The sequence below is a fragment of the Marmota monax genome, unplaced genomic scaffold, assembly GCF_021218885.2.
Source record: "Marmota monax isolate L192 unplaced genomic scaffold, Marmota_monax_Labrador192_F-V1.1 WCK01_AAM20220418_F8-fsc00009, whole genome shotgun sequence".
In the NCBI taxonomy this organism is placed as follows: Eukaryota; Metazoa; Chordata; class Mammalia; order Rodentia; family Sciuridae; genus Marmota; species Marmota monax.
In genome coordinates this window covers 17,004,107-17,029,830 of record NW_026694710.1, presented here as the reverse complement: position 1 = coordinate 17,029,830, position 25,724 = coordinate 17,004,107, and the positions used below count along the sequence as shown (strand labels likewise).

At 46.5% G+C, this 25,724-nt stretch overlaps 1 long non-coding RNA gene across 1 annotated transcript; it reads right to left on the bottom strand.

Annotated features, from left to right (window-relative positions):
* Positions 1 to 482: 482 nt before the first annotated feature.
* On the bottom strand, positions 483 to 9,446 carry LOC124078631 (uncharacterized). The gene is made up of 4 exons (XR_006846989.2): positions 7,702 to 9,446; positions 6,986 to 7,034; positions 6,124 to 6,183; positions 483 to 5,243 (listed from the first exon to the last, which is right to left on the bottom strand). It is a non-coding gene; the product is annotated as an uncharacterized LOC124078631 (long non-coding RNA).
* Between the last annotated feature and the right edge of the window lie 16,278 nt (positions 9,447 to 25,724).

Sequence of the window (25,724 nt, the reverse complement as noted above, 5' to 3'; positions counted from 1 at the left end):
TTTTAGGGTGATAGTAATCCACAATAAGCTCGGATTGAGTAGTACAGAGAGTAAATGCCTTGGTGATCAACAAACAGAAACTGTCACTTCCAGGACAGGCTTTCACTCGTTTGCTCGCTCATCCCCTTGGTGTGTGTTCACCTACTAAACCTCAGGCACTGGACTATCACAGTGGTGAGCAAGATGGACCTGGCTTCTGCCATCACGGAGCTCCTCACATAGGCACAGAAACACACGGGAAGTAGCACAGAGAAAGAGAATCACAAATAAGTGCCATCCAGAGCGTTATGAGAAGGAATACCCAACAGAGGTAGGATCTGATTTGGACTGGAGAAAAAGTAGAATTCAGTTAAGCTTTAGGCAATAATCAAGAATATTGTGATCAGAGGAATGTGTGTGTGTGTGTGTGTGTATAAACTATATGTATATATATTTTATATATTTATATAAATAAAATATATGCATATACATGTATAGTTTATTTGTTTTCATTTTCACACTGGTTATTGGATGTTGGGACCCCTCAAAAGAGCCTCAAATAATTGACAACAGCTGACTTCTAGGTACCAGCAGACGGTGCCTCCTAGTGGCTGGGCGGTGGGAACACAGGCAGAAGTGATTCCAATCCTGTGTGATTCCCGTAGTCATTTACGAGCAGAAGCCTTAGCCAGCTCATGACTCCTCTCATCTCTTCCCTTTGCGACCGACAGTCATGAACATTCCAGAAAGCAGGCTGCTCCACATTCCGGGTCCTGGAGGAAAAGTGATACAAAACAAACCCGCAACCGCTCCCTAGTGGACAAGTCCTATGAGCAAGAAACCAGCCCATGAAGTTTAAGCCCCTGAGGTTCCGTAGCCATTTATATCACAGCATAACTAGCCTCGTGGTCCTCACAGTGCCATTTTCAAACTCCACAAAGTCAAAACTATGTTCATAATAATACTGAAACATGCCTTGGTTTTTCACGATGGTGACATTTACATTAATGGTGGAAAAGTAACGGAGGGTAAAACGCCTGGTCCCTCCACATGGTGAAAGGGTGAGAGCAAGCTGCACTCAGTAACCTTGATGTTCTTCACCCCCAGCCTGCCCCCGTCAGTCACAGTTTTAACAGAGCCATCACTTAGTGGAACACACACAAGAAAAGGACTGATTTTATTAAGCCCAAGCCTTGAGGGTGCAGCTTCTTGAGATTTCTTGGGATGAAATAGAAATAAGGCAGAGGGCTCTTTTTCTGCACACCAAAGTGCTAAGCTTTGTCTTAAGTAAAAGCACTTGTGATCATTTGGCTGCAAGCTGAATTAGCCCCTTTTTCATTAAATTGCTTTTCTTATTTGAAAAGATGACTGACAGACAAATTAAGGTTATTCCAATTCAATTATTCAGCAAATATTTTCTTGCCAATGATAAACTCCAGGCTTTTAAGTAAACGGTAGGATTTTGGAAAATTCGTGTCTTCCACTGTGAGCCTGACAACTTCTAATACTTAAAGATTTTGTCTAATGAGATCAGTTGTAATACGAATGAATGTGATTTTTGATATTGTACAAGGAAATGAGTCAGCATCTTAAGATCTGCATAACTAAATAAACTAGCATTTTCCAAAGACCATCATTTTTTAAGGAATCAAATTTCCTTTCTAATATGGTAAATACCAGCAGACATAACCTACACAAATAAGAAGCTCTTTACAAGTATAAAAGTGCTCTAAGAATAAATCTTTGAGAACTGTTGTTGAAGTCTATCCTGACTATACCAGTCAAGGTCCAATGAGGAGACAGACCTATACAACGACTTATACAGGGATTATAAATTTTTAATATAAATTCTTATTACATGTAACAAAAGAGTAATCATAAAGAGGCAGAGAGAATGCTAAATTATACTCTAGGGTAGAGGAAGAGCACCTAAGGGAGTGGGCTTCTGTCTAAGGCTGGACACAGGCTTCATTGGGATTGGCGTGGCTGCAGCCCACACCAGGCTGAAGTGCCACAGGTTGCCAGGTGAGAGCTGGCCCACAGTGCCAGGTAACTAGGAAATTCCCCTTAACATGCAGGGGGCTAGAGGGCCAGGATGCAGGCCATCCAGAGCCCACTCATCATCAGGGCAGTGCAAAGCCTGAGGTGCATGGTGAGTGGGTCACCACGCTGGTCCTTGGGGCGTGAGTTTGCTGAGGATTTGTGTGTCCCAGGCATGCAGCTGGGGCTGAGCCCTAAGCCAGCACCAGTTCATCAGACACAAAAAGTCCACCAGCACCAGGAGGAAGACACCCCTCCTGCAGTGTCCCTCTGGCGCCCTCTGCTGACAAAGCCTAATACCGTGTTTGCTGCAAAAGAGATGCTTAATGCGTCCTCACGAAAGCGGGTACTAAAGGGTGAATTTGAAGCTGAGAGGTAATAAATTGACAGCCGGAACACTGACAGAAAACATTTCATATGGACCTTTTGTTTCATATCACACCAATTAATAGTTCCAAAAATAGTGCCTAGGAATCACAGTTTAAGAAACTGATGTTTGTAGGTCATGGAAGATTTTTGGTCTCCTGTCCCTCTTACGTATATCTATTGTTGTAGAATTTTAAAATCCACATCTTGGAAGCACAACCACATCAGAAAGGCTGACAAGGGCCAAGCCTTGAGTGTGTATATGCATGGGTTAAATTCCACAGCAAGGTATTTTAGTATTTTTAGTGCAGGAAGCAGAAAAGATTAATAAATCATTAATAGGAGCAATCTAGCAAAATATATCAACAAGTTCTTACATTCGATGATAATGTTATTGCTGTTTCCCCATTATCCCAGATCTCTGGCTACATGGGCTTTGAAAATGCCCAAATTACACATCTCCTGAGCTAGTATGTCCACAGCATAGAAATAAGGATCTTAAGGCAAGGTATTCAACACTGGCTGTCCCTCATAACTCCCAGAAAATTGTCAAGGTCAATGTCATTCTTCAAGTACTAGCTCAAACACAGATCTTCCCCAATCAGAATGGATCTCTCCCTCCCTGGGACTCTGCTTCTTTTGTTAACGCTTCTGCTGAGACACTTCCCCGGGCTACCTCATTTTGTAACTACTTATGTCAGTGTCTCTCTCTCCCACTAGACTGTGAGCTACTCGAGGGTAGAGAGATGCCTCACTCATCTTTGTGTCCCTACAGCCACACACAGCAACTTGATGTATGGTGAGCCCTTATCTGTTTTTGTCGACCCAAATTTGTTAACGTCAAGTGAAGGAGGAAGAGTAGCTTGAAGTCTTGTGATCAACATTCTCTGCTTGCAAAGGGGCTTAGCCACAAACACTTAGCTGGGTCCTGCTATGAGTGAACTTCAAAACATTGGCCTTAAGGGGGATTCCTCTGAGATAGGCAATTCGGATTCTGAATTTGAGAGCCCTGGATTGCAGGAAGATTCAGACTAATTCAAAACTCTGTAAAAAGATAGTCGGGCATTCTTTTATATAGCAATTTTGATGCAGTTTGTCTAAATTCATTGTTTCCCTTTTCTTCATCTCCCACCTTCAGCCTTGATCATTCATCATCTAAGACAGGACTGGTTGGCAGAATCCTAAGCTATTGGGTAGTCTGGTATATTACCTTGCTCATTTTAAACTTTCCCCCAAAAGTCTGTATCAGTCAGGATAAACTGGATTATAGGGTAGTAACAAATAGTCCCCAAATGTACTGACATGACATGTTCTGACACCGGATGTTTATGCCATCTGTGTTTACTTCTCACTTTGGTGGGGTCTACTGTGGGCCTATGCCAATTACCAGGGCAACCATGATCCACTCAGGAATTCAGGGCTCCAGGTGACTCTCCCCTCATGACTCTAATCTCTCAAGACAAGGTTGAAGAGGCAACATGGATATTTCATGTTAGCATGGCCCACATTTGGGCTCCAAAGAGAAATTGCATAAGCCATAACACTGCAACCAAAACCAGACACATATCCCGCTAACTGGCAAGGAAGTGCCATCCTCTGTGGACCCACAAAGAGGAGGAAGACCAGATGTTGGTGAGCTGTGATAACGTCCACTTCCAAAGACTTCACAAGGACTTGGTCAGCTTAAAATTTACAAGTTCACCACCCCCCCAACACACTATCCTGTAAAGCGCACTATGAACCACAGCTTGCACCTGAGGGGAATCAGATTAGAATGGGAAGCTCACGGCTGTTACCAAGGACCAACCTAGAGGATTGAACCAGGACGGGCATCCTCAGCATACCCTGGAGCAGAAACCCCTGCAGAGAAGTGCATTGCCCTCCGCTTCTCACCACCAGCCTACCTACGGAGGTGCGATTTGTTTACATAAGTGTTCTAAACCAGTTGGCTAAAAAATAAATAAATAGCAATTTAGGCAAATAGTCATTCCAGAACATTCTGCCTTAGAGTTTGATGACTCAGAAAGGAAAAAAAAAATAAAGTTCAAAAGTTTTCAGCCTTCTTTCAAACTTCAATAACTAATTTTATTTTAATATCATATCCCTTTTGATTATTTTTTGTTTGCTTTTTGGTGGTGCTGGGGATTGAACCCAAGGCTTTGTGCATGAGAGGCAAGCACTCTACTGATTGAGATATATACCCAGTTCCCAACTGCCTTTTGATTATTGATAAAACAACATCTCCAAGAAATAATCATTGAATTCTTAAAATATACTAACATCAATGTTATGGTTTAGATGTCAATGTTATGGTTTAGATGTGGTGTCCTCCAAAAGCTCACAAGAGACAAGGCAAGAAGGTTTGAAGGAGAAATGACTGGGCTATAGCCTTAGCCTAATCAGTAAATTAATCCCTGATGGGTTTAATTGAAGTGGTAGGGTGTGGCTGGAGGAGGTGGGAATTGGGGCATGGCTTGGGTATGTATTTATACCTGGGAGTGGAGCCTCTCTGCTTTTTTTTTTTTTTTTAAGAGAGAGAATTTTTTAATTTTTTTTTTATTTTTAGTTTTCGGTGGACACAACATCTTTATTTTATTTTTATGTGGTGCTGAGGATCGAACCCAGCGCCACACGCATGCCAGGCGAGCGCACTACCACTTGAGCCACATCCGCAACCCCTCTCTCTGCTTCTTGATCACCGTGACGTGAGCTGCTTCTCTCTGGCACCCTCTCCTGCAGTGATGGTCAGCCTCACCTCCAGCCCCAAGGAATGGAGCCAGCCTTCTATGGACTAAAACCTCTGAAACCGTGAACCCTCAAATAAACTCTTCTTCCTCTATAGTTGTCCTGGTCAGATCCTTTAGTCAAAGAAGCAAAAAAAAAAAAAAAAACTTGTTAAAGCAGTCAAGAAATGGAGATCAAGTATTTTTTAGATAACTATGATCTCCTGAGTTTCCCACCATCTGTTCTTTACAAATGATAACCCATTTTATCCTCTTTGCAACCCTTCCAAGTTGTTAGTATCACTTCCGCTCTGCAACCAAATAAACTGAGACTCAGAGTTAAGTAACTTGTCCAGGGGTCGGGACCAGGCGTAATGGGAAGTGGGCATCTGAATTCACATCCATCTAGTGGATAATAAGGAATCCCACATACCACTCCAAATCAATTAGAACTTAGAAGTTATTGACTTACAGTAATTTCAGACTTTGTATTACTTGAAAAGTGTAATCAAGAGCTCATTCATTTATTGGAATAACTGCAGTTCTATTTGAATACGTTGAAATTTGGGGGGAAAAAGGCTAATTATCTCTTTTAAAGTGTCCTATTCATCATGACACATTGATCTTTCCCACCACGTCCACATCCTTCTCTCTCTCTAATAACTCATTGAACAGACTGCAGTCCTAGGGCATGGGCCAGACATGCACCCTGTCCCACAGTTAAATAAGGTGCTGCTCATTGAGAATTTAGCCAAGTGCCCATGAGAGTCGGTATGTAAAGATCAGCAATTAGGTTGTTTGGTAAAGTTGTAGAATATCGGGTTCTTAGCTCACATAATGAGTAAACACCCCCCACACACACACCAAAAAAAAAAAGAAAGAAACTGTGAGTACTACAGTTAAAAAATGCAAATGTCATAAATGTAATAGAAGGTGAGACGAAGATGGAGATTATTATCTCTGTGTGTCTGAAAGGGTTAATCTTTAGCTTCCAAGGAGCATGCATGGGGCTTACCAGGATCAATTCCATGTCCAATTGTAGAAGAACAAAATCAGAAGCACGTTGAGAAACACCCTGAAATTTTGGAAATGCACTGTCAAAATTACAACTAAGAGAAAAATGGAGGCTTTATATTTTTATGGCGGTTTTTAGGAACAAACCCCTCTCTTATACCAGATAAACCTAACTCCGAGACTTTCTAATATCTGACTTCATATACATTGTCAGGAGCCCTTTACACAGTATTCAGATAACACCCACGTGTATTTCTTTTACACAATGGAACTATTTGGTGCATTGTATACCCAGCACTTAAAGCTGAGCCTGGCACACAACAGCCCTCAGGAGGTATTTGCTGAATGAAGAAATGACAAGATCCATATAGGATATTATATGTGGAAAAGAGAAGAAAAACCTTTCAAAATGCAAAGCTGAATTCTTCTCCTTGGTGATTCATTTTATGCATCAACTTGACTGGGCTATGGAAGGTCAAGCTGATACGTGTCTATGGATGGTATTTTGGGAAGATATTGGCATCTGAATCAATAAATTGAAAAAAGCAGATGGCCCGTCTCACTGTGGGCCCCACTCAATCAGTTAAAGAGAATCAAAAGGTAGAACAGGGGGGACTGCTCCTGCCAGACTGCTTGAGATGGGACACTGTCCTTTTCTGGCCTTCAGACCTGGACTGAACTCTGCCTCTTTGGGGGTCTCTAGCCCTTCAGCTTTTGAACAGAAGCTCCCACCATCAGCTATCCTGAATCTCCAGCTTGCAAACTGTAGACCTGGGGCTTTTCTGTCTCTATACTCACACAAGCCAATTCCTAACACTGTCCTGTGGATTCTTTTTCACTGCAGAGCCTGGACTAACACGTACCTTGATGAGCCTGGTTTCTGAGGTTAGCCAACGAGGTACTTCAAACTACCTGTCCAGTGGAAAATCACGAAAATCCCAAGTGAAAAAGAAAAAAATGTTCAAGTATCTTTTGAAATGCATCATCAAGAAAGCTGGTGTAAATGTAAGGGATGTGCCAAGGTAAACACACACACACACACACACACACACGCACACGCACACGCACGCACACGCACACAAGACGAAAGCAGGATCCGGACACTGACTGACTGTGAGGCCTTCCGCTCTCCGTGGGCCCTGACCTCTGCTGGCTGGGGTTCTGGGGAGCAGGAAGGAGACACAGCTAAGGGTCTGCTCAGGGTGGCCTGCTCTTCTTACCACTTTTACCCTGTAAGGCTGGCCTCCAATTCCTACTATAGTTTCACCAACATCTAAAACTGGTACCCTGAAGGGCCACAGCTCAGGAGCAGGGCACTGCTCTGTCCTGTGGAGGGAAGAGCCTGACATAGGAGGAGAAAAGATGGAGGGGGGCGCTGGGGCAGGCCTGCTCTCTTTCCTCTGGGAATGAAGCTTTTTTTTTTTTTTTTTTTGCAGATGGTTGGTGCACTGCACCTGCACATGCCCTCATAGAAGGTTCTTCCCAACTTAGTCCTTGAGTTCAAGGGTACAAAGCACAGGGTGCCTTCCTTGCAAGGCAACAGCTGGGTTTTCTTTACTAAGATGTTTTCCTTTTTCACCTGATCCTGAACACAGGGAAAACCATCACGTGCTCGGGGTTCTCTCCACAGAAGTCGGCTGCCTGGATTTCAGTGGAAACGACATGTTTCCTGTAGAAGCCACTGAAGTGACAGCGTGTGATCATCAGGACGTCACCCACTCCTCTGCCAGCATATCCAAGGTGTGTTTGAAAAGTCAGATGCAACTTTGGCAAACAATTCTATCACGTATCAAAGAACTGACACCTCTTCAAAATGCGATTTATTCCGTCGGCACGTCCCAGGCACAAGGGGTGCCGTGAAGGTATCTATAACCTTCAGGTAAATTTTCTTCCTAGGCGTGACCTACACACGAAAACATTCATGAGCATTCAGTTTTCACTCCATCACCACTACCTGGATCAAGAAACAAGATATTATTAAAATTCGTGGCTGTCTCGGTTGGTCTCCGACACCTTTAAAGAGCAATTTTTCTGTCATTTTCCCAGCTTGTGTATGTCACCACTGGAAGAATTATTCTATTAACAACTGTTCCCTCGCCCTTAAGCAGAAATCCGTTATATACCATCAAATTCTCCTAAAACCCTGGGAGGGCGTATTATTGCCTAATTTTCAAGTTTGGGAAACTGAGTTCCAGATATGCACACTTTGCCGGTAGGTGTAGGGCCGAGGTTTAAACCCCAGGATGGACTCCAGAGCTCGCCCACTAGGCCACGACACCACAGGGCTCTCCAAGAAAGACCTGCCCTGCACATTAGTCTGTAAGACATCACTGACTTGAACAGTTGTGCCCCACAGGCTGCGTGTTGGAAATTCACACAGTGCAATAGTAATGAGAAGCGGCACCTTCAGGAGGGGCTCCGTCCCCGGGAATGGGATTGGTCACCTTGCATGAGGGCTGCAGGAAGCCTAACAGAACAGGAAGCTCACCCTCAGCTCACAGCTCTCGGCGAAGCTTCCCTTCACAGTGTCTCTTCCCACCTCTTCCCATCCCTGCATGGACAGTGGGCACGGAAAGGCCAAAGAGCCAGAGTGTGAGCTGCCGCCCAGGAGCACAGTTCCATGTGCAATTTGCAGCCCGGGAAAATGCCCGGAATGCTCATGCCGCCGAGATGGAGGCTCACAGGAAAAGAGACAGCATGATCCTTTCCTTGTGCACAGTGACGCCCTCGCTTCGATCCTTGCCATCCAACTCAACCGTGAAGTCAAAGAAGGTTTCTTGGGCTGTGTTATACACGTGTATGAGTCCAAAGTGACGAAGGTTCCAATCCCATCCACTGACAAAAGTCAATTTGACATCAACACTAAGCTTCCACTTTTCAAATAACAATGGTAACATTTAATTAGAACTTAACCTGGCTGCCTGCTTTCACTTAGCAATGGACTGTACACCAGTGTTCCCTGACTAAGGAAAGATTGACAGCCAGTATACATGCCGCCTTTTAAAAAGAGCTGCACACTGGTGGTGTCTAATTATGCATAACATGCTGCCACTAATTATTACTGTTTCCAGTGGCTTGGAGGGTCAGCAGGTCTGTAGTCTCCCATATTGTGATCAGGAGTTAGGTTAAATCTTGGTCAAAGCATCGCAAATGCTTTGTAATGATTACCACTACACACCAGGCCTACAAATGACTAATGTAGCTAAAAAGATAACAGAAGAAAGCATCTAGTCTCTACTAGCATACAGTAAGTACTTTTTTAAATGGTAGCTATGAGCCTACTAATTATTATACTTTTTTTTATTTGGAGAGGGGTACCAGGGATTGAACTCAGGGGTACTCAACCACTGAGCCACATCCCCAGCCCAATTTTTGTATTTTAATAGAGATAGGGTCTCTTGGGCTGGGGATGTGGCTCAAACAGTAGCGCGCTCGCCTGGCATGCGTGCGGCCCGGGTTCAATCCTCAGCACCACATACAAAAGATGTTGTGTCTGCCGAAAACTAAATAATAAATATTTAAAAATTCTCTAAAAAAAAAATAGAGATAGGGTCTCACTAAGTTGCTTAGTGCCTCGCCATTGCTGAGGCTGGCTTTGAACTTGTGATCCTCCTGTCTCAGCCTCCCGAGCTGCTGGGATCACAGGCACGTGCCACCGCGCCCGGCCAATATTATCCCTTTTGATTTGATCATTACTACAGTTCTGGGCTGCCAGTGATCAGGGAATTCCTCCTTTCCTCGGAGACGCCACCATCTGGAGTATCCATCCATCCTTCATTCATCTGTGCCACAGACCTTCACAGAGTCCTAGTTGGCACCAGGCACGATCTCTAGATAACAATCCCCAGAAAGTCCCCCTCTTGGAGATTCCCAGTGCACATACTGAGGCTCTGAGAAGGTCTGCAGGGAATAGATTGGTAATAGAGACAGAAGACAGATGGTAGGTAGACAGACAGCAGAGATTGATGACAGATGCTACATAGATTTGAAACAGAGATGATCCACAGATACAGAGCAATACATGATGATAGAAATAGGTGACCGATGACAGGTAGGTAGCTAGAAAATTGACTGATTTTCCATATTTTCCTTCCTGGTAGAACCTTTTATTTTCATGGAAACTTAGTCCCATCCCAAGACAATCATGTCCTAAAGAACACACTTTGGGAACAGTGCGGGACCACATCTGATACCCTGAGGATGCTCCTGACTGACTCCCTCCCAACCAAACTCGAGCCAAGTCCCCTATCATGATTGTCCTCCGAGTTGGTCTGTAAAGACCTGAACAAAACTCTAACATTATTGTTTTGTTTGGGGGTTTTGTTTGTTTGGTTTTGGTACCAGGGATTGAACACAGGGGCCCTAACCACTCAACCACATCCCCAGCCCTTCTTTTTTCTTTTTTTTTTTTTTAATCTTTTATTTTGAAACAAGGTCTCACTAACTTGCTGAGGTTGGATTTGAATTTCCAATCCTCCTGCCTCAGCCTCCCAAGCCCTGGGATGACAGGCGTGCACCATCACACCCAGCAAAACTCTGACATCATTCCTTCCTTCCTTCCTTCTTTCCTTCCTTCCTTCCTTCCTTCCTTCCTTCCTTTTTTAATTAGAGCTTATGATTGGACATAGTTGGGTTCATCAGGACAAACTCACGCATGCATAGAAATCTGTTTCGGTTCACCATCCTCCTGGTCCCTGTGGGAGGTAGGAGCGTGACTTTTCAAAACCTGCGGGTCTCCCATGGATCGACCACCCATCCCACATTTCCCTGGCTCTCCTGGCACCCCAACCCCCTCCCTCCTCCTTCATGCTCCCTCTAAGGTGCCACCCTCCTCTGTACAGATCAGAGTTGAATTCTGTTCCCTGTTGCAACAGCACATCACCAATTAAAGCTGTCCTTACACTTCGGTGTGGAGCTTTGTCTTTGACTCCTCACCTCGTAAGTGTTCAGGGACACTTATGAACGTTGGTACATCAACCTTTTGGGTGGATGCCGCAGTGAGGTCCAGGGGAGATTTGAGACTTCACTGTCCCCATAAAGCTGGAAACAGGCAGCTTGTCCACAATAACAAGTCCCAGAACCAGCCTTGCAGTCACGCAGAAGTGACCCAAATCCCAGCTGGACGTTTTAAGGTCTTAGCACAACCTGTCTGATCTCCAAGGTTTGGGGGACACTTCTAGGGTAAAATGCAGGAAGACCCAGGTCCCCCCGGAGATATCTGGCAATGTTTTTCTCCCCATTTTCTCCCACCAGCCTTTCCCTCAATCAGGGGAAGGGGGCAGGGAGAAGAACTTCAGCCTGTGCAAGCCAGTGATTTTTTTTTTGCACACACACACACACACACACACACTTTCCCAAGAACAAGAAGCTACACAGCAAGTATGAGAACCACTCCAGGTGAAATGCCAAATGCCTGGCTCTGCACAGGCACCTCAGCCCCTCAGCAGAGCTGCTGTGGCCCTATGCTCACACCTCAGTGTGGACCGGTCAGCTCTTCCCAGCCCCAGCCCCAGCCCCCCAAGTGCAACTCCTACAGTTCTGCAGAGAGCTTTCTCATGGCACTGCCTGCCTCACTAAGGGGTAATTATGCTCCCAAACACCAAAGTTCTCCTCTGCCTGACCCCATAACTACCCAGATCCAAGGAAGCTGGCTTCCAGACCGGGAAAGGCCTTTAAGGAGGCAGCAGGGATGCAAGGCAGCGTTTCCCAGATAAGACCTTTCAGTCTGTCCCACAGTCATCCATCTCTACTGTCCCAGTAGAGGTTAGAAATAATGCCTCCTGGCCCAAAAGGATTGGGTCCCAGTCCCCAGAGCCCAGGAAACTGTGCCCTTGCAGAAAAAGGGCCTTTGTGATTATAAGTGAGGAGCTGGGACAGAGGGAGCATGCTATGTTACCCAGTTGGGCCACATGCACTTATAAGGCTCCTGTGAGACGGAGACAAAAGGGTCACAGTCAGAAAAGAGGAGGTGTGGTAACAAGGCCAAGGTGAAAGTGAGGTGAGTTACAGGGCCCCAAGCCAAACGAGGCAGGCTGAGGAGGCAAGGATTCAAATCCGCAAGGTCCTGCCACATCCCGAGCTCAGGATTTGACTGCAAGATAATAAATACATATTGTTCCAAGCCACTAACTTTGGTGTGATTTGTTACAGCAGCAATTGAAAACTAACACCCTTCCTGTAATGTATTCTCTTTTTTTAATATTTTTTCAGTTGTCAACGAACCTTTATTATTTCTATGTGGACTGAGAATCGAACCCAGCACCTCGCACATGCTATGTGAGCGCTCTACCACTGAGCCACAGCCTCAGCCCTGTACTGTGTTCTTTTCGTGATATTTAAGCCTGTCCACCTCTTGCTTACTGTCTGCTTAAACTCATGGCAACAATAATATCCACAGAATCATGGTCTTGAAGTGGTCGTTAAGTAAACACGATTATTAATTAAAAGCACTCACCTGTCATCTCCTGACCCCGTCCCTCCTGCACACTGTCCCAATGACACAGCCTGTGTCCTGCTTTGGAAAGCTCTGAGGCAGGGGGCAATGGACCTTTGCGATGGGAGACCAGAGCCCCACACAGGCTCTCTGCTCACTGGCCTTGGACTGGTCACTCTGACACTCTGGCTCCTTAGGCTTCTCCTCGGAACAGGAACTTAACAGAACAAGTATCTGCTGGGTCTCAGGCCTCCACTGGCCACCAGGACTTCCAAGGACAGTCAGTGCTATGCAGGGGGTCTCAGAACACTGGGTCCCTCATGGGTCTCCACTCCCTGGTCCCCTAAGTCTGCCGCTCCTTCTTAGCCCTCCAGCCTGTATGTAGATCAGAAAGCTGATGTGTGGGGAACACAGTCCCCGGATCCAGTCCTCGTCGTTCTCTCCGCATTGCACCCAGTTGACATCAATATACAGAGAGGGCCTTTAACACCGCCCTTCCCTTGGTGGGTCTCAGACCCACAGGGCATGGTGACAAATCAGCCAATCCAGCTGGACTCGAGGCAGGAACATTACAAGTCCAAATATCTCCTAACGGCTCCACGATGTGCCAATGGTGTGATCTTCAACTCTCTGAGACGTCATGGCTTTGTCTATTCATAGGGAAGAACCTACTAAACTCAAACTATGAAGGTGAAGGTTCAGTGAGACACACATGCTCCACCTCACAGCGCCCACCTGACGCACAGTAGGGCTGGCTGGGCCTAACGTGGGATCAGTACCATTCTCTACACTGCAGAGGTGACAGGATCTGCACTGTGACTCCTGAAAGGTAACCACAGGGACGGGACCGTTTCCTAGGCTGGCACCCACTCTGGGCACACCCTATGTGGGGTGCGAACCATTTGTGTGCTGCGTTTGAACATTGGACTGTTAAGACGTTGCAAGGTGATGATTTGGAAGCACCCACCTGGTGCTTGGGAACATCTGCTGTGTTCGTGACCCTGTTTCCACTCCAGGGAAGAAGGTGAAGAGGGGGGCGGGGAGGAAGGGGCGGGAAGGCACACAGGCAGCACTGCAGCTCCCGTGGGGTGACCTTCATCCTAGATCTGCCCTGAGGGCCGGGTGAGGTCCCCCTGGGAGAAGACTGAACCCGGTTTCCCACGCTGGTTTTCAGAAGCCCGAGTCCTCATCTGCTGCCAACGGCTGCCCCCTTGTGGAAATGCTGTCAGCTGCTTGTATAGGGACTGTGCTCTCAGAATTCCACGGTGCCCCATGGTGTGGAACATGCACATCTAGCTCTAGAGAGATGTCCTTCTAGACGCAGCCCCTGCCCACTAACCAGCGCCCTCTCCACAACTCCTCACAGAGAAACAAGCCTCAAGCCTCCGTGTGATCAGGTAGATAAGAAGCCCTCGTGGGAATCAGACCACTGGGAGTTCAAAATCCAGATCCACCTTTTTACCCCATCTCTACCCATCTGGTAAGTCACTGAGCCTCTCTCAGTTTGTTCCTCTTCTGTAAAAAGGGGCTAATAATAGCACCTACCTCCTGTGGAGGTTGTAGAGTAAATGAGATACAGTACATGATAAAGCACTCTGTGAAGGTCAGACACCCCCAGTGCCTGTGAGTGCAATCTGCAAACACATCGTATTCTTTCTACCTCCAAGCCATCTATTTAACAAGTATTTATTGTAAACTCCCTGAATAACTAATAAGGCACAGGCCCTGCTTTCAAGAGCTTGTAGTAAAGTGAAAGAGACAGAAATATAGACAAAGAATTATAACAGCCAAGTCTGTGCCTAGGTTAGTGTCCTCCCTGTGCCTCAATGTCGGGCAAAACCAGGGACAGAGACGAGGCGGTGGGACACCTGGGGAAGAGCGGTCAGCTGGCACCTACTCAGAGTGGGGGCTGGACTCAACATGAGCAGAGGATGTGATGCCAGGCACAGAGGTGGCCACGGGTGGCCCAGGAGTGAGGGGCACAGTGAGCCCCTGCTTTGGACAGACAGGATCTCATTCGATCAAGTTCCTGGAGGAGAGGGCTTTCCAGGCACAGGAGGAGTTAGTTAGCTAAACTAGAGGTGACGTCGTCTGCCACCACAATGAGACACCTGAGGCAGGCTGCCTATAAAGTAAGAAGAGATTTATTTAGCTCAGTTTTAGAGATTCAAAGGCCAAAATTAGGTGGCCTCATTGGTTTGGCCTCTATTGAGAGTGGCAGATGGTGACATACCATGGCACATGTAGGAGCAGTCACATCTCCAACAGGAGCAGAGAGGGAGAGAACAGGCAGGGCAGAGGGGCAAGGCAGGCTGGCTGCTTTATTCCAACCATCTCATGAGGTTCAAGGAACTGCATGAGAAGTACTCCAAGAGAAGGTCCCCAAGGACCTAAGGACTTCCCACTAGGCTCTTACAAGTTCCACCACCTCCCAAGAGTGCCACGCGGGGACCAGGCATTTAGCATGTGGGGTGGGGACATTCCACATCTGAACCACAGCAGGCAGAGAGGGGCTGAGGGAGAGTAGAGGGCAGCGCGGGAGGGAAGGCAGGCTCCAGGAACAGGCAGGAGAGGCCACTAGGGCTTGGGGAGGGGCTGGATGGAGCAGGAGCAGGGAGGGGGAGTAGGGTGGTCCAGGGAGATCCTTGGTTTCTGCCCCAAGTGCCTCAGACCAAGACAGAAAAGGAAGGAGAAGTGGCCCTTAGGGCAGATCATGAGCACTGACCTATGTGTCCAGCTTAGCTCTGGGTAACCAAATGGAAAGCTCTCGGGGTCCGAGGGAGCACAGAGGAGGAACAGGATCCGGAAAGGCACTTGGTGTGTCAGGTTCTCCGTTGAAGCCCAAAGGCTGAGAACAGAATAGGTACCCAGTCCCCACGGTCATTGCACAGGGCCCATCAAGAGACGGGGAAGCCACCCAGGGTGGTGGCACCTGTAATCCCAGCTTCTTGGGAGGCTGAGAGAGCTGAGGATCTTGAGTTCAAGGTCAGCCTGGGGTAACTTAGAGACCCTGTCACAAAATAAAAAATAAAAAGGGATTAGGATGTGGCTCGGTAAGCACCCGAAGTTTCCACTTGCAGCATGAGCAAGAAGAGAAGGAGGGCGTGGGGAGGGGAGAGAGGCTGGGACTTCGCGGTCAGCTCCCTGAACTCCAGTCTCCAACAGGGAGACCGAGAAGCCAGAAGGACCACGTCCCTGGAGGGAGCGGTGGGGCTGCTGGCATTTCTCCTTCCTCTGACCTTAGCGGGAGAGAAGGAGGAGACAAATGCTCATGTTTGCCCGTAGCCCAGCTGTGGCCATGTGTGGGAAGGAGCCACCTCCAGCCATCTTGAAAGAGACTCTCCCTGGAAAGACAAGTGGCCCAGCAGAGAAGGGGACCAGTGAAGCCTGGGGACGGAGGGTGACCCCTCCTGGAGGGGAAGACTGTGTGCTTCCAGGCTGCTGCTGTCAGAGGACCCAACAGGAGTACATCCTGCAAGTTTAAAGGCCAGCCGTGTGTCTGAGTGTACCTGAGCCAGGCCAGCATGTCCTTCTGCCCTAGCCTGCTCCTGGAGCCAACTGGCCAGCACCCTCAGAGGTGGGTGCTCCAGCCCCGGTCAAGACCTCAGATGAACACAGCCCAGCTGACATCCAAGAGCAAGCTCAGGGGGGACTCTAACTAGAACTCCCTGCGATGATTTGGACGCAGCCCCCAAAAGTTTGTGCACTGGAAACTTAATCCCCATATTCATCTAATAATGAATTGGGAGGTAATTAGGATTCCATGAGGTCATGAGGGTAGGCCCACTCTCGTGGCATTAGTGGCTTTGTAAGAAAGAGGAGGAAGAGAAGTCCAAGCTAGCTATTTGCTCGCTGTCACCACGGGATGCCCTAGGCCATGTCATCAGCAGCAGGAAGGTTCTCACAGATGCTGAGCAGATGACAGCACCATGCTATTTGACTTCCCAGTCTCCAGTACTCTGAAGTAAACAAACCTTTAATTCTTAATAAATTACCCAGTTTGTGGTATTCAGTGATAGCAACAGAACACAAAAACAACCCTACATAAACTACTCCCAAACTCCTGTCCTACTGGGACTATGAAAGGTAAGTAGTGTCCTTCTAAGCCACTAAGGGATTTGTTATAAAGCAACAGATACCTGGCTCCACCTCACAACCCCTGAATCAGAATAGGGGAGTTTCCCAGAATCCGTTTTCAGTAAGCTGCCTAGATGATTTCTTTGATGACAAACTAAACTCAGAGGAAGGGGAGGACAGAGGCAGCATCTCTGGAAATCGCAACACCTAAACTCACAGCTCCACCAAGTGGACATTTTAAAACTTCTCCTCTGAGTTTCTCCTTTTGTACCTTGCAGCTAAGAGCCTCCACCACCAGCAGGGATATGCTGGTTCCTATCCAAGCCCCTCCACCGTTTCCCAGCCCTGGAGTTCCTAAACCATCTGCCCCTTCACCGTCTCCCAGGAAATCTGGTTTGGAGAGTCAGATAGAAAACTGAACACAGAGCAGACCCTGCAAAGAAGTGCTGTCACAAAAGTACCTTCCGCATGCTGGGTCTGTTTCTGCTGTAGAAATACATTTGCTTTTGGCTTTTTTTTTTAGCATTCTACATGAAATTCTTTTTTGGTTAGGGGTGAACTAGGAATTGAACTCAGGGACACCACCTGACCACTGAGCCACATCTATTTTGTATTTTACTTAGAGACAGGATCTCACTGAGTTGCTTAGCACCTCGCTATTGCTGAGGGTGGCTTTGAACACTGGGATTACAAGCATGCGCCACAGCACCCAGCTAAGCAAAAATCCATTCCTCCTTAACAGATGCAATGAATATCTGTTCAAAGAAGCACCAAATTGTTAGCCCTTCTGGGCAACCTGCACATCCCAAGGAGGATTTTCTGTGCTTTTTAGAGGTGGATATGAGCTTTGGACCATTAAAGGGACATGGGGAAATGTGTTAGGAGGACGCTTGAGTTAGAGGGATAAAAGAATTCAGCATGATGATTACCAATGCTGATGTCCATGCTGTTTTACTAAAGCAGAGGGCCCTGGGTTCACTCCTAAGTCACTTCAAATGCAATGTCCAGGCCACATGCAGGGCTGAGCTGAAGTCCACTCAATCGCAGCCCCCTGTGGCCCAAAGCACCATGTTTCTGGGCCACACTGGGTCCAGTCTCTTGAGTCACTCTGCTGCAATCCTAGGGCACAAAGATGACAAGAGGAGCTTGACCGGGGTCTGAAGCTCGCAGAGCATCAGGGAAGATATGATTCAAGGTCAAGCCGACCCCACCCGCCCAAGGAGGACTACAAGCTCTTTCCCCCTCCAGGGCACTCTGCCCATTCAGACTTCATCATACGGCCCCTACTACAGGCACCGTGCCTTGTGCTGGAGAGACCAGGGTGAGCTGGGGACAAACAGGCAAAGAGCACTGCTCCCAGCTCCTGCAGCTCACAGGCTGATGGGGGCCGACAGGCCACAGCCACAGGAGCAATGGTAAAACTGCCGTTCTGGAAAGTTCTATGAAAGCTTGGCGTATAGGATCTGACTTAGAGGACCAGGAAAGGCTTTCCCCGTAAGTGATGCTTGAGCTGTGGGACCAGAAGGCAACGGGGCAATGGGACAGAGGGAGGAGGCATGTAAAGCCCCTTTGGAGTGGGGATGGGGTGAGGGAGACAACAGAAAAGGCAGCCTTCCAGACCACATTCCTCTCCTGCCTCATAGTTAAAACTTCAGTGAACACTCAAGAGGAGGTTTACCTTCTACACATAGGATCTAGTTGCTCAGGGCATTTTACAGGGCAGCAAAGCTATGTAAGATCTCATTTCCCAGAAGCTGAGGGCCACAGAGGCAAAGAAAATGGGGAAGGGGAGGGGAGGGAGCATCCGTCACCCCTGCTGTCATGGAGCTTCGGCTGTGCCTGGATCAGAAACTGCTGGTGTGGTTCGCGGTCTGTTTTTTAACATCCAGAGTTAGAGCGGATCAGCATTTCTTTAGTCCAAAGGAAATTTCCAAGTGCAAACTCTGCAAAAGGCGGTAAAGAGATTGGAGTTGTCCCTCCAGGAGGGGGTCCTGGCTCTGCCACTGTTGTATTTTGGATGTGAGGTGGCCCCTAAAAGCTCCTGTGTTGATGCAGGACTATTTAGAGGTAGAATGATTGGAATGTGAGCACCATAACCCAATCAGTCCATCCTAGCTTGAATGGACTGACTGGGTGGCAGCTGTAGGCAGGTGGAGCATGGCGGAGGAGGTGGGTCACTGGGGGTGTGCCCTGGAAGGGGGCATCTGCCCTACAGCCCCTTCTCCTTCCTCCTGCTTCCTGACCCCACGGTGAGCTGAGCAGCTTCCCTCCACTGGGCCCTTCCACATGATGTGCTGCTCACCTTGGGCCCAGCTGTCTGGGCACTGAGATCTCTGAAACCAAGAGCCCCCAAGTAACTTCCCGTCCTGTAAGTTGTTCCTGTCAGGTATTTTGGTCACAGTGACAAAAAACAAACTGAAAAAGCCATTTGTCGTGTGCTGCTGGGCATCTGGCTATTCCTTACTGTTTTCTCACCTGCAAAATGAGGAATGACAGCGCCTGCCTTGTGCAGTTATGAAGAGGAAATAAATGACGTGAGGAGTAAGAATGGAGCCTGGCACGTGGCAGGCACCACGTATGACCCTCGTCCCCACAGACCCAGGAGTAAAGGAGAGGAAGGGGGAGTCAGTCTGTGAGTTGGCACTTGTGGCCGCTGGTACGCTTCAGCCACTGGCTAGATCACCAGAAACTCGACAGTGGGATGCCGAGTTTTACAAAATAAACACGGTCTCCCTTTCGTTAGTTATATCCAACAGGCAATATAGATAATAAATTAATTAGGACAAATAATTAACTCAATGATGAAGAAATGAACCAAACTTCTCAGAGAAGGCAGCAACCAGTGCTGAGGCTTCAACTCATTTGTATAAATGTAACCACCTGCCGCAGTCTGGCTGGGCACAATCAGGAGCCACTTGTCAAAAGAAACTAACTTTATTTTTAGAACCACACACGCCAAACAAAACAGCCTCTCAGGAAAAACCCTCAGAGCCTCAACTGCCACCACCGGCTTTCCACAAGCCTCTCTCTCCCCCACAAGCTTCTCTCCACCTCCCACAATCCTCCTGCTCTTGAGGTCGATTGGCTGGGTCATGTGGGCAGAGCCAAAAAAGTCCCCCAATGAGCAGCTCCGTGGTCTGAAAGGGCAGGGAAACAGTCCAATGAGCATCACCGCAGAGGAGCCAATCAGCTAGATGTTGCTGGGGCCGAGGAGCCAATCAGCTAGATGTTGCTGGGGCCGCTGTGAGCCAATCATCAGCCGGCAGCTGGAAGTTTGCTGGGGCCCCTTCGGCTGTGGCTCTCAACAACCACCCACATCCCAGGGACCCCTCCCTGTTGATATTTTGGTATATCTCTATTAGTCAGGATTCTCTACAGGAATAGAACAGGAGATAGACAGACAGACAGAGGACAGGTATCAATACATACATCTATTGATATCTGTCTATCTGTATGAATAATTATAAAAGGGATTTACTAGGTTAGCTTACAGGATCAGAAGTCAGAGAGTCCCACAATGGCCGTCTGCAGACTGGAGAGCTGGAGGAACCGTAGCTGCTCAGTCCAAAAAGCTGTAACCTCAGAAGGACCAATGGTGCAACCCCAGTCTGAGACCAAAAGAGACCAAAAGCCTGGAAAATACCTGGAGAATCACTGGTCAGAGTCCACTTTGGAAGAGTGAAGGAGCAGGAATCCAATGTCCTTAAGCAATGCAGCAGCAATCCAAGCACCTGATTTAGAAGAATGGCACTTGCCTCTGGTGAAACAACTTCCTGGACACCCCACCCCTGTGTAAGCAGGGTGCCCCAAGGTCTCTTCTCAAGTTTTCATTTTCACACCTCGGAGGCTGCAAAGAGTATTGTCTTGCTGATTCCTAAAATCCCTCAAGGCATCTTTTCTATTATCTCTGAACAAAATACTTAGCTTTTCTTTAGTGAAGGTAATCTCTTCTGAATCGTATTTTCCTTGGTCCCAATTTTACATGTGCTTTTCTGGCCAAGCTGTAAGCTTTTAAAATCTTTCTTCTCTGCCTCTGCTTCCCACTGTCACAGTAAACCTGGCTAAAAGCCAGCACCAATACCTATGCCACAGTTTGATTGCTGTTCTGCCTTGAAATTTTCTTCACCAAACTAGTTAGTCCATCATCTTTAAATTCAACTGCAGACATGGGCAAAGTACAGACAAGTTCTTTGTCAGAACGCAATATGAATGGCCTCTAATCTAATTCCCAATAAGTCCTGGTCAGGAGCAGTCGTTGCTGTCCACATTGCTATTGGCATTCTGGTCTTCTGACCTTCCACCAGAATCACCCATTAATCTATGCTCACAACATTTGAGCGGTTTTTCCAGCCTGTATCATCAAATATTTTTCCAAACTCCTCCCACAAACCAGTTGCAAAGGCTTCTGAACCACATGGTCAGGTTAGTCACAGCAATGACCCCACTTCTCCTCACCACCTGTATTTGATGAAGGATTGCTGCTGTGCATATTCACATTTGTGGTTTCCTGGAAGAGGTAGTACCCAGTTCAGGATGGGCAGGTCAGGTCACATGGCAACTTGGAAGTCCTTGGTAGAGCATTCAAGTTTTCACTAAGGCCTAGGGGCAGGCCAAGAGCAGTTTCTCAAAGGAAGGGCAGTTGTATGCAGTTGACATTTTAGACCTTGCTCCAAAATCCCAATGGCACTTAAGGTATCAGCGGCAGATAGAGATGCTCTCTGGAGCCTTTGGCAGCCCCCACAGGTGAATCACAGAGGATGCCATTGGGATTTAAATCAGCCTCATAGCCCTGCAGTACTTGCATCTCTTAGTAGGAACACACAGGATAGTTAACTTCTCCAAGTCTGTCTCTTTGTCCACCCATTCCACATTCTCTGAACACCAAGTGTGTACAGATGCAAAATGAAAAATAATGCTTCAAGGACTAAGGAGAATCTGATCGTCATCCTTTCTCTCCTTTAAGTTCCTAACCAATCCAAAAAGGTTAAGAACCAAGACCAAAACAGACAAGGAACAATAAATCATTTCTACAAGAAAAGGTTAGAAAAGCAAGACCCATACAGCCCAAAGCCCGTGCAGTGGACTTGCCCCTGGTCATGTCTGCATTCCCATCAGTCTCCATTTTCACTCACTCCAATCAGATTAGTCTATTCTCTTCCCCCAAGGTGGAACTCCTCAAGAGAGGAAAAGATATTCCTGCAAAAACCTTCCCTTCCTGGAGAATGAAGATGTGAGTATTTTAAGGTATATGAAGAAGAGGCACCAAGAAGAATGTGCATAAAACTCCATGCTCAAAGCAGATGATCTATGCATGCCCCTTATCATTACCACCCAAGGGACCAAGGTGTGCAATATCATGCCACATGTCCCCGCAAAGCATAGTTTGGAGCAGGGCTAAAGAATCCCACGAACTTTGGTGTAAATTCTGGCTTTCTTCTATTCTAGCTATAGCTTTTGAAGAAATAATAGTGAATTTCTCATGACCTTAACTTCCTCATCAGTCTACCTCATCCAGTATCTCTGTCTAGGTTCCCTAGAACAGTCAAGAAAAAGTTTAGGTCCTTAATGAAAATCATTAAATCCGTTGATGTTTTGGGGCTGGGGTTGTAGCTCAGCAATAGAGCGCTTGCCTAACACGTGCAAGGCCCTGGGTTCGATCATCAGCACCACATAAAAGTAAATAAAATAAAGGTATAAAAAATTTTTTTAAAAAAGTTTATGTTTCAAGAGGCACCACTGATATGAGGTGAAAAGACAACTCGCAGACTAGGAGAGAATTTTTGCAAATCACATAGCTGAAAGGGTCTTACATGGAGAATATTTATATAAAAATATTAGGATTCAATAATAGGAAGACAACACCATTAAAAATGGGCAAAGGATCGTGTTATAGTTTGGATACGAGGTGTTCCCCCAAGAGCTCCCATATTAGGCAATACAGAAATGTTCAGAAGTGAAATGTTAGATTATAAGAGCTGTAACCTCATTAGTGAGTCAGTCCACTTCATGGATTAATCATTTAAATGGACTACTGAGCGGTAACTGTAGGCAGATGGGACACTGTTGAAGGAAGGTCGCTGGGGGCATGCCTTGGACTGAATCTTGGCCCCAGCTCCTGGCTGCCATGAGCAGAGCCGCTTTTCTCCATGCTATCCATGTTTTGCCTCACCTTAGGCAAAAGGCAATGCAGTCAGTCAACCATGGACTGAACCTCTGAAACCATGAACCCACATAAACTTTTCCTCCTCTAAGTTGTTCTTGTTAGGTGTTTTGATCATAGTGATGAAAAGCTAACACACATCTCAGCAGACATTTCACCAAAGGAGATATACAAATGCCAAAAGCACATGAAAAGATGTTCAGCGTCATCAGTGAGGGAATGGGAATCAAAACCACAATGATGTACCACTTTACATATATTAGCATGGCTACAATAAAAAAGACAGACAACATGTGTCGGTCTGCGGGTGTAAAAACCAAAACACTCATATGCTCCTGGTGGGAGTATTAAATGGTGCTGCTACTTGGGAAACCATTCTAGCACTTGCTAAAATGGTTAAACATCTAATACACAATTCTACTACTAGGTATATACCCAAGAGAAATAAACATATGTCCAAACAAGTTAGCATACATGTGCTCAAAGCAGCATAATTCATAATGGCCAAAGGCAAAAAGAACAGTCTCATCAATGGATGGATGGATAGATAGATCTGTACAAAGGAATATTGTTTGGCAATAAAACCAAAATATGCTACAACATGGAGGAACCTTATCATTTTTCCATATGTTGATGCAAAGATAAGAAATAATAACCAAAATTTTCGAGCATTTCCATGTGTGAATCCCCGTACTTGCATTCATTTGCTTCATCCTTGGAGATTACCGACATTATTGTCCTCATTTCCCCTTTGAGACATGCGTATACACCAGGTTGTCATACAGCAAGTAGGTGGAAGAGGCAAGTTCAAATGCACGTAGTCTTCCACCGTCTCTGTATTACTCTTTCCTACTCCTGGAAGTAGGTTAGACTCAAAGTGAAAGTTTCCAAGGAAAAGTTGCAATTGTTTAATGGAACAGACAACAGTGTCTCCCTCCCAGTCCTCTGCAGCCCCAGGACATGCAACAGCTCTAACTGTTCCCAGAAACTGTGTGCACCTTCAGCTTCTAGGAATGTGCAGGCTGACCACACCAGTGATAGCAGTTGAGGAGATGCAGAAGCCACAATCTGCAACAGGGCAGGAGATGAGCACCGAGGGGGCAAGTATGCTTCTGGCAAGCTCAGGTGGAGAGAACCTGAAAATTCAAAAGTCAGGCTTAAAATTACATTTCAGATCAGCTACCCAAGAAATGATTTAAGCAAAAAGCAGGTCCAAAACCAGGCAGATTTTTCTAGATTCTGGCCAAGGATAGAGGTCAAGTATCTAAACTGAGTTAAAGAGTGTCTGCACACAATCCCTCTCCTCCCAGGCCCTCTAAAGTCCACTCAAATCTTTGTCCTCCCACTACCCCTGAAAATGCTCGTCAGGATCGTGATGACCCCCCCATGACAAGGACAGTGGTCAGTTTTAGCTTCCATCCTACTTCTCAGCCACATTCAGCCTTGCTGTTCACCATCTCCTCTTAACACACTTTTTCACTTTACCCCATGACACCACATCCTTAGTTTTTGCCTTATTGGTTCTTCCTCATCAGTGTCTCCTATGGCTTGGATATGGTTTGGGTATGTCCCCTAAGGGTTCATGTGTTAAAACGTAAGCCCCCATCACCAGATGCAGGTTGTAACCTCAGAACTGTGAGCTAAATCAATCTCTTTTCTTTATACAGTTACCCAGCCTCAGGTATTTCATTAGAGTAGCACAAATGGACTATTACAGTGCCCTCTATTAATTTTTCTCTTCTTCCTAATCTTCTAGAGAACTCAGTCCTGGATCTTCTTCTCCTCTTGGCACATATTTAGTGCATTTCCAGTTACCAGTTTATTTCCTCTCTGCTCCAAAGCTACCCCTCCTTACCTTCTGTGTGATAACTAAGCTGGCCTCTGGAAACAGTTTCCCTGCATAGCTGACATGATGTTGAGTTTTGCTGATAAAAACACACCTCAATCATTACTTACTAGGTCTGATTTCTAAGTAGAATAAAAACTACCAGCTTTCCTGAATCTAACTGTATCCTGAGCAAGTCACATAGGGGACTGTTTCCTCAACTAAATAATGGAGCCATCCTTCCTAGGTATTCATTTGTTTTACTTTTCAGTGCTGGGGATGAAACCCAGGGTACTGCACACACTAGGGAAGTGCTCTACCACTGAGCTATACCCCAGCCCCATCCTAGAAATTCTGAGGATGAGATGGAAGACTGGACGTGTGAGGACCTAGGCAACTTATGCAGGTGCTATCAACTGCTGGATCTGAGTTCCAATTCCAGGTGTGATGCTCTCCAGCTGGGAGACCCTGAATAAGCAGTCCTACCTTTCTGGGAGCTCCCAGATTCTTTCCTGTCATACTTAGATAAAACCACCCTGAAGAATAATGACAAGAATAAAAAAATTCTAAAATATTTTTTTTAAACTCAAAAAGTTAGGCAAAGAAATTACCATAATACCAAGCAACCTTGCTCCTTGGCATTTAACCAAGAGTTGAAAATAGTGTCTGAACACTTGTACATGAATGTTCATGGCAGCAATACTCACAGCAGCCAACAGGACAGACAGCCCAACGTCTACCAAAGGATGACAATACACAAAGCTGCAGTTCACACACATGCCGTGCAATAAGGTCCTCAGAGGAGCTACCACGGAGGGCAGTGGAAAGGAACTGCTGAAAGGCCCCGGGGTTTTATTTTGGAGATGAATATAGTTGGGGCCTACAGGCAGCAGCTGTACAACCTGTGGGTGTGTGAATGCCACTGGATTGCTCACCTTGACTTTAATTTAATAAGTTTGGGTAATTTTATGAGAATTTCACTTCATTAAAAAGAAGAAAACACAGAGTATGGGCCTTTACCCACAGCAGCTGTCTGTGACAGGGCCTCTGGGCTCAGTCCTGGCACTTACTGGCAACAATGGTTATCGTCTCTCTGGACCAATTTCC